Source organism: Artemia sp. Qi Xiang Cuo, chromosome 11, assembly GCF_049724085.1.
Source record: "Artemia sp. Qi Xiang Cuo chromosome 11, ASM4972408v1, whole genome shotgun sequence".
Taxonomy (NCBI): Eukaryota; Metazoa; Arthropoda; class Branchiopoda; order Anostraca; family Artemiidae; genus Artemia; species Artemia sp. Qi Xiang Cuo.
The window spans coordinates 50,061,231-50,070,338 of record NC_142804.1 but is presented as its reverse complement, the minus strand read 5'-3'; the positions used below and the strand labels follow the sequence as shown (position 1 = coordinate 50,070,338).

The 9,108-nt window shown below is 36.4% G+C and overlaps 1 long non-coding RNA gene across 1 annotated transcript in view; it reads right to left on the bottom strand.

Annotated features, from left to right (window-relative positions):
• Positions 1-8,381, bottom strand: part of LOC148947089 (uncharacterized) — a 25,773-nt gene extending 17,392 nt beyond the window's left edge. The window contains exon 1 of the long non-coding RNA XR_016142479.1: positions 8,170-8,381. This is a non-coding gene — a long non-coding RNA (uncharacterized LOC148947089). The remainder of the gene's footprint in view (positions 1-8,169) is intronic.
• Positions 8,382-9,108: the final 727 nt, after the last annotated feature.

Below are 9,108 nucleotides of genomic sequence, written 5' to 3'. Positions count from 1 at the left end.
AAACTATATCAAAAAAACCTTTTCCTGAGTGTCCCACCACTAAAAATTTTTACGATCTGATCTTTGGTTTTTCTAAAGAGTATTTAACCGACTCGTTGAGTAGCTGAGAAGGACACAAGTGATCTAACTGTTTGCGGGACAGTCATAACTTTTGGCAAATTCCTGTTTTTTCATTCTCACTGAGACAACAATATAACAGCCATGAATTGCTGTTGACATCCATAAATGTGACAAAGTCCCTGTTTTTTTCAAATTCTCACTGACAAAACAATTAAAAATCCATGAGAAACATCAAATAAATCGACCCACACACATAACCACCCAAGAAAACATACATAAATGCGACAAAATTCATTTTTTTAAAATTTGTAAAACTCCTGTTTTTTCATTCTAAGTGAGAAAACCATAAAACAGACATGAATTGCTGTTGACATCCATAAATTTGACAAAGTTCCTGTTTTTCAAATTCTCACTGACAAAAACCATTAAACATCCATGAAAAACATCAAATAAATAGACCAACACACATAACCATCCATGAAAACATACATATAATTGACAAAATTCCTGTTTTTCAAATTCTCACTGACAAAAACCATAAACCACGTGGTTCTCGTGCCAATATATGGTGTTAAAAAAAGTTGTAGGTGGCAGCAGGGGTGAGGGATGGGGGCTCATGACCCCTCTCTACTAGCATCGTTCTTTACTTAGGCAGCGCTATTGCGCTGCCTATGATAGTGAGCAATTGGATGTCCCTGGCTACGTTTCGCACAAACTACAACATTAAAAAAGCGTACATGTGACAACTCTTGTCCTGTATGCTTTATTAAGAGGTAAATTGTATTTGCCTCCTCGGTGCTTAGTCAAGTGTTTGTGCTTAGCCAGTGTTGAGCAGATATTTTTGTTGTTGCTCAAATATAAAACACTCATCAAAGTGCTTTCAGAGTTTCCTTCATGAGAAAGAGTGGCTCGAAATTCGTGTTTTCAGAGATTCCAGAGAAGCCAGACATCAGTGCTGACAAAATTGTTTAGAAAATTCCTCAACCACGAAACTTGGAAGGCACAGATATAGCGGGTTGATTTCGACAATTTTGTAAAAAAAGAAACATAAAAACAAACTTTTCCCTTATTCGAAAGAAAAATCTGAAAAAATTTAAAAAGTATTTTTAACAGATACTCCTTTTAGGGTGAAGTCAGAACTATAGAAAAACTAATGGTTTAGAAGATATACCGTTTTGAAAACTTGCGTCTGGGTCAAACCCGACCTCCCCTAACCTCTGTTTCTCGTCTTCCAATCTTATCTATTGTACCTGATCATCAAGGTGACATAATACATACTCCCCTTGTAATAGAATAAAGCCATATAACAAAAATAGAATACAGCCATCTTATCAAACAGTTCGTGGTAACGAATTGTAAGTAAGGAGCGACCCCGCTCAATAATAACTGAAATTCTAATAAAACGAAATTTTGATACCGATAGATACAGCAAAAGAACTGAATTTTTATGCTGATTTCAGATATTATTATTATTATTATTATTATTCATTTATTGCCCGTCAAAAAAAGGTACAATAGACGGAGTAATCACTAAAGAAAACAAAAAAGAAAAAAAAAGAAAAAAAAGAAGGACACAAACACACATTGAAAATTCAAACACGTGACTCTTCATTACATTAATACGAACAGTGACTATATGCATTACATTAATACAAAAAAAACTATTGTGAACAAATTGTTGACCATGGATGATTAAACTTACTTTGAAAACGGGATAGAGATTTATTAATGCTAATATTAGGGTCAGATAGCTTATACAAATGAATAATTTTACGGTTTCTTGTCCAAGGGGGCAAATGTAGAAGATATTTAGCAAATCTGAAGAAGATTGATCGTAGGTGCTTTTTATCTGTAACTGTAAAGAATCTCCAGAAAGGAGCAATGTAAAGCAGATGAGGAAGGGCTGTGGCGTTGTAAATGGATGCTAGAATATAACGGTTGAAACGTAGTTTGCTTTTTACGACTACAGTGTAAGAAATACTAATTTTACGCTCAACGTGAGAAATCAGCAAACGACGTGTGTGGCCTTTAGATGTGCCAATTGGGAGGTCCAGGTATGTAATATGGTCTGAGGGTTTAACCAGAGAACCGTCCATATTTATAAGAGGAGTAGAGGGATTTCGCCAATTGAAAAGGATTACTTTGGATTTCTCAGGATTAAAAGACAGACCGATTTTTGAATATTCATCTTTGAGGATTTTGAAATTCTGCTCAATGCGCTGGATCGTACGGCTGAGATTCAGGATGTCATCAGCATAGCAAATAAGAGACATATCTATTCTCCCAAGAATGCATGAAGGAAGACACTTTGCCTGCGCTTCCAGGACACTATTATTGAACAGGGTAGGGGAAGTGATAGCTCCCTGTATAGTCCCTTTCTTAACGAGGATGGGGTATTGAAGATTCACAAGCATATTCGAGGGAATCGAAGAGTTTTGCCTCACACGACAATTAATACAATTATCTAGGGAAGGATGAAGAACCGACTGCAGGCAAAAACGGGATGGAAGTTTTAAACACACTTTTAGGCTCCTATATAAATCCCTGAGAACACGGACAACTGATCGGTTGACGCCTCGCCTTGCCATATGAAGAAGCATGGACAAATGAATTAAGGAATCGAACGCTCGTCTAACGTCATGTCTGGCGAGGATCTTACTTTCTCCCGAAGATTCAGCGTCAGCGAGGGCAGTAAAAACTGCTGTAAGAGCATGAGAACAGCCAAGATAAGCCTGAAAACCGAACTGATATGGGGGAACGTAACATTTTTGTCTTAACTCATCAAGAAAAAGAAGCTCGAAAAGTTTGCATGTCGTAGTAGATACGGTGATAGGACGGAAAGAGGAACATAGCAGCTCAGATTTTCCTTTTTTGGGAATTGGAGACAGATGAACAACGCAAAAAAAGAATGGAACAATACACGTAACAAATATCAGTTGCATGAAAAGGCTGAGGTGATGCACCATTAGACAACTTCCATTAATGATGTGTAGAGTGCTTACCTTATCTATCCCACAAGACGCTTTCTTTTTAAGTTGGGAAATGGCTTTTATAACAGCGTCACAAGTAACAACAAAATCAAGGTCAGGAGATTCATTAATGAATTTGCAGAGCTCGTCACAAAATTGTGACTCTAAAACATGATCAGGCTCAGAAAATTCATTTGAAAAATGGGATAACCACTCGGACAATGGAATGTCATTCGGGTCTGGCAAATTGGAGGAGATACTATGAGGTAGTAACGTTCACGGAAGACCAGGTGAATTCCTAACCTTCTCCGAATAATGTGTCTGCATTTTAGATCGATGAATGGCAAGTTCCTTAGAACATTGTTATTTTGTAATTTTTCTCAGTTCATTGACTATTCCTTGACGGGGGCATAGGCAATCTCTCCATAATTTATACCAAAATTTAGCACGGTCACAAGCTTCAGACAGCACTAGATTTCCTGAACACCCGGGAACTTGTGTACCAACAAGTATTTTTTTAAGAGGAACTGCCCTTTTTTCAGCCCACAAAAGTGCATGGCAGATTTCTGCGGAGTGGATATCAAGAGTTAATCTAACCTCATTAATATCTTTATTAGAAGACTTTTGCAGAAGATGAAATGGAACCCGGATCTTGTTTAGGATACTATCTGAAATTTCGATGTACTGAGATGTGTCAATTTTATTCCAATCGCGAGAAGTATACCACTTGTGCCGGCGAACAGTATAAGCCTGTAACACTGGAATCTGAGAAGCTTCTCGTTTGAAACTAGAAGCAATAGGAAGATGGTCTGAAACTTGAAAATTGGAAACTACCTCAACACAAGGTATATCAAGGTTATATAACACAACATGGTTGAGGTTAGATGTGCAAGAGGAAGAATGAATGTAAGTAAACTGAGCAGATTTCTGTTGAACTTTAAAATCATCACCAAATATTCCTAATAGTAAAGAAGCACGGATAGAAGCTGAAGACAAATCGCAGTTTAAATCACAATTAAAATCACCTACGATCAAACACGGGATTTTCAGTTTAAGGACATCACGAAGACAAGAGCTAAGTTTACTAACTGCCAAAGCGAAATCTCTCTCCGAATCTTCATCTTTGTAATCTGTGGGTAAATACACATTTATTATTACGCACACAACTACTCGAACAGCTAAAAAACTATCACAAGAAAAGAAAACACTAGAATTAAGATTCGATGCTACATAAGTAGCAATACCCCCGGTAGCTCTGCCTTTAGAAGCACTACGTTTAGCTGCACCCGAGAAAGTTTTGAAAGTGGAACTAATGTAAAGTAAACTAAGGCTGTGGTAGGTCAGTAAATGTTCCTGCAAATAAAGAATATAATGATTACGAAGTATATTTTCAAGAATAGGTTTTTTTTTTATCATACCACCATTAATGGTCCAAGAGAGAAAACGAATATCCATTAATCTACTTATATGCCCGTTTATCGGATTGAGCGTTGCCAGGGCATTTGATACTGTAAAATGTGTGATTAAACTCTTTACATGTAATTCAAAACAAGTTCCAAACACATGGATTATCCCTTGTGGAAGAGTGCTCCAAGGACCCACAGTGAGAGCACACTTCTGCGTTCTTGCAATCAGCAGCAAAATGTCCTTGCTGATGGCATCTGAAACACCGTCTAGGTATGAATATGAAAGTCTGGACAGTTAACTTGTCATAACCCACCTTCAGAAAGTTTTTCAAAAAAGAATCAAGATCACTCTGTTGTTCAAAATAAATCTTGTAGACACGTGACTTGCCACACTGCAAAGCTTTGACACACTTTGGAATAATTTTTACTAGATCTTTTTCATTCATTTCTGTCGAGACGCCTTTTATTACACCAATGAAGGCGGGAGATTTAACAGAGGCTAAAAGGCCAGGTTGGAACTTTTTCATCTGGTCAGCAATTGAGGAGGCAGCGGGTTTACTTTTTACGACAATTTTTCATTCTGATGAAGAACGTTTCACCTCTGAAATATCATTTGCAGCTTCAGGACATAATTTATCAATAAAATCTTTTGTTAATAGTGGAGATGAAAGATTGGACAGGCAATTTTTTAGCACAACAGCATAGGTAGGAGGATTGGATTGGTCCTTGGCGTAAGGCGACTGAGCGGAGGAGGGCCAGGCAGAAGTTGACTGTACTGCGAAATGTTGCTTATTTAGCTCATACAAACTGTCAATTTTACGGGAAAGTTCATTCATGCGATAGGTTAATGTTGCAACGATCGCATCACCAATTGTTGGAATTTCGCACGGTGAGTAGATCACGAATTTTGGGATCTTACGTTTCTCTTTTGATGCCGTAGATAACCACTTACAAATGTCAAGGACATTTTCATCGTCTTTTTGGCATCTAATTAAACGTGTTCCAATTTCTAGCAACTGATGTAAGACTTCCTTTGCCTTTAGAATGGTTTCATGACTGAAAAAGCTTGTCGACTTAGCAATTATTGTTTCTACTTAGATACCATCGATCATCGATCGAGAAATAAAATTCAATATTGGATTTAAAATAATATCCGAGTCACCCATTATTTCATAATTGCACTTACGGTAATAATATTCAATAGACAAAAATCCACGCCAAATCAATGCCAAAAACCGTCGCCAATATAAACTTTATCCAATCAAGCAGGCAGTGACGTCACAGTGGAGTGACAGCTTAGTAGTCAGAGAAATTGTTTTCAAGGTCACTGAATTAATGAGATTTCAAAATCTAAAAAGTTAATCTCACACTGAATCTAAGTCAGGAATTGCAATCACTTACATTCCTTATGAAATATACTTGGGTTGCGTAATAAATAATCCTTTTTGTCACTTACAAATGCTATTTGTTTGGATTGATGTTCACAGGACAAGAGCTGAACAAGAACTTTTCGAAAAATAATTAGCCTTATTTTCGAAAAAAGGGGTGAAACACCCCCTAAAAGTCATAGAATCTAAATGAAAATCTCTCCACCAGTTTTAGCTTATCAGAAAACCCTACTAGTAAGGTTTCAAGCTCATATTTGCAAAAATTTGGAATTTGTATTTTTACCAAAGGAAAGATCACGGATGCGTGTTTATGTGTTTTTTTTTCCTCAGGGGTGATCAGGGGGTTACGTGGGAGAGAATTTTCATGCAGGAATTTTTCATGGAGGAAGGAAGTTTTCCTTGAAGGGGTGCCGGATTTCCCAGCATTGTTTGAAAAACGATCAAAATTAAATTAAAAAAAAAACAAGTTTTTTCAGCTGCAAGTAAGGAGCAGCATTAAAACTTAAAACGAACAGAAATTATTATGTATATGAGGTGGTTCTCCCCTTCGAAAACACCTCACTCTTTAAGTTAAAGTTTTGTTTTAGTACTTTCAAAAGTGCTCTTTATTCTAATTAAACGGCCTTTGTGATTCAAGGGTTTTATCAAACAGTTCGTGGTAACGAACTGTAAGTAAGGAGCGACCTGGCTCAATAGTGACCAAAGTTCTAAAAAACGGAATTTTGATACCAATAGATATATCAAAAGAATCGGATCTTTATACTGATTTCAAATATAAATTTCATTAAGTTTAGTCTTACCCACCAAAATTTTCCTGATTTTCAAAAAAAGGAGGAAACAACCCCTAAAAGTCAAGTGATGTCAATGAAAATAACACATCAGATTCATTTGATCAGATAAACCTACTTTGTAGGTTTCAAGCTCCTATCTGCAAAAATGTGGAATTTTGTTTTTTTTTGCCAGAAGAAAGGTCACTGATGCGTGTTTATTTTTTTATTTGTATTTTTTGTTTGTTTTCCCCAGAGGTGAGCGTATCGACCCAGTGACCCTTGAATATTGGGAGAGGGACTATTTGACCCGAAATTGAAAGTTCTAGTGCCCTTTTTAAGTTACCAAAAAAATTCACAGGGCAACTAGGCCCCCTTCACCGCCTCTTTTTTCCTAAAATCGTTCGATCAAAATTTTGAGATAGCCATTTCGTTCATCATAGTTGAAAGGCCCAATAACTATGCCTTTGGATATAACATGACCCCCTCACAGCCCCAGGGAAAGGTCTTTAAGTTATAAAATTTGCCCATTGTTTGCGCATAGTATTTGTTTTTGGGATGTAGGCATAAAAATTAGGGTGGGGGGGGGAAATTTTCTGCTGGGAGCTTTTCTATGGAGGAATTTTCCATGGGGATGGAATTTTTCAGGAGTGAACCTGTCAGGGGAAACTATACATTGGAGGAATTTGCCAGAATTCTTATACAAAATTCTTTTTATACGTCTTGCTTTCTCTTTTCCGTCTCAAATTTACACGCGGAGGGGTTCAGAGTAATTGTCCGGGGTAAATTTTCACCGGGATTGAATTTTCTAGAGGCCTTTTCCGTGGGGAGGGGGTTCATCCATGGAGGTGGAGCCAAATTTCCTGTCATTACTTAAAAACGATCAGAAATAAAAAAAAAGTTTTTTCAACTGAAAGTAAGGAGCAACATTACAACTTAAAACGAACATAAATCATTACGTATATAAAGGGGTTTCCCCCTACTCAATAGCTTATTCTTTATGCTAAAGCATGAATTTGTCCCAATTCTTTAATAATGACTCCTGAAACACAGGGGCCGTTTAATTAGAACAATAAGACGCTTTTTTAAAAGTACTAAAAAACTTTAGCGCAAAGAGCGAGGTGACGAGGAGGGGGAATCCCCTTTATATACATAATAATTTCTGTTCGTTTTAATTTTTAATGTTGCTCCTTACTTTCAGTTGAAAAAACTTGTTTTTTTATTCAATTCTTACAGAATTGGAACAAAATTCGAAATTTAGCGTAACGAGTGAGGTAGTGACGAAGGGGAGAACCCCCTCATATACGTAATAATTCTGTTCGTTTTAAGTATTAATGTGGTTCCTTACTTTCAGTGGAAAAAACTTATTTTTTATTTAATCCTACTAAAGCACGGCTGTTGCACGCATCACCCCTGCTTTTCGTTTCGTGCTTATGAAACGCGAATTATCTAAAAAAAAGGGAACTGTACAATTCTTACATTTACAAATTAATTTTGGAATATTTTGCCTGTTTTATTTTCCAAAGTATATTTTCGCACTTAACGAAAAATGTGTAAAGAAAAAAAAACAACAACATACTCTACAATTGAGGCCTTCCTTATATTTTTTTTTCTTGATTTCACTCCATTGTTCGGTTTCTTTTGTTTACTATCAAATTCAGCTGTTTCTCCTTTTTCTATTTGGAGCTCACATGTCAATTTTTCCATAGTTTCCATATTCATCGTTATAAACTAATTATATCGCTAACTAAAACGAAACTGACTATTCTTTCTCTTTCTTAGCTGCTATTATATGGCACTTTCTTTTAAGATAGCGAGATACTAAAATTTACATGAAATGACTATTTTATAGCAATAAATGTTTACTGCTCAAGAGATTATGAACAATAATCTAGGTTTTATTTCTAAGAAAACAATATGTAAACAACTCAGAAAATAACGAACTAAAGATTTTATGCGGCATTTCCCTCATCAAATAAAAAGTTGCTGTTGATAGCTCTTTGTAGTGAATACTTTTCCAAAAACCAAAAAAAAAAAAATTGTTGGGGAAACATTGTTGGCAGCTATAAGGAATGTGTAGAAACTTAGAAACGGAAATTAGAAATAAATACATCATAAACTGAACTCCCAGGTTGTAACTCCCGTGCCAACTCCAAAATGCTTATCTTGAAAAGGTTGTTACATTTTTCAATTACCAAATACGCAACAATACTTATCAGCAATCATCATGGAATATCCAATTAATGAAGGTATGCATGTGCGTGAGCATGTGACAGTTGTCACATGAGCATGTGCGTGAGCATGTATGTGACAATTGTAGGGATGGGATGAGGGTAAGACTAGTAAAAGTTCTAAGGGTTTTAAGGGAGCTATACCCCAAGGCATATTGGTTGTATAAGGGCCTGTTAGAACATTCTACCCCTAACCACCTGTTCAAAAACAAAAATTATGTTTGGGAGAAATAGACATAATCTTTTGAGAGTGTGCTAAGCCGTAACAAAGTCACAGAGAAAATTGC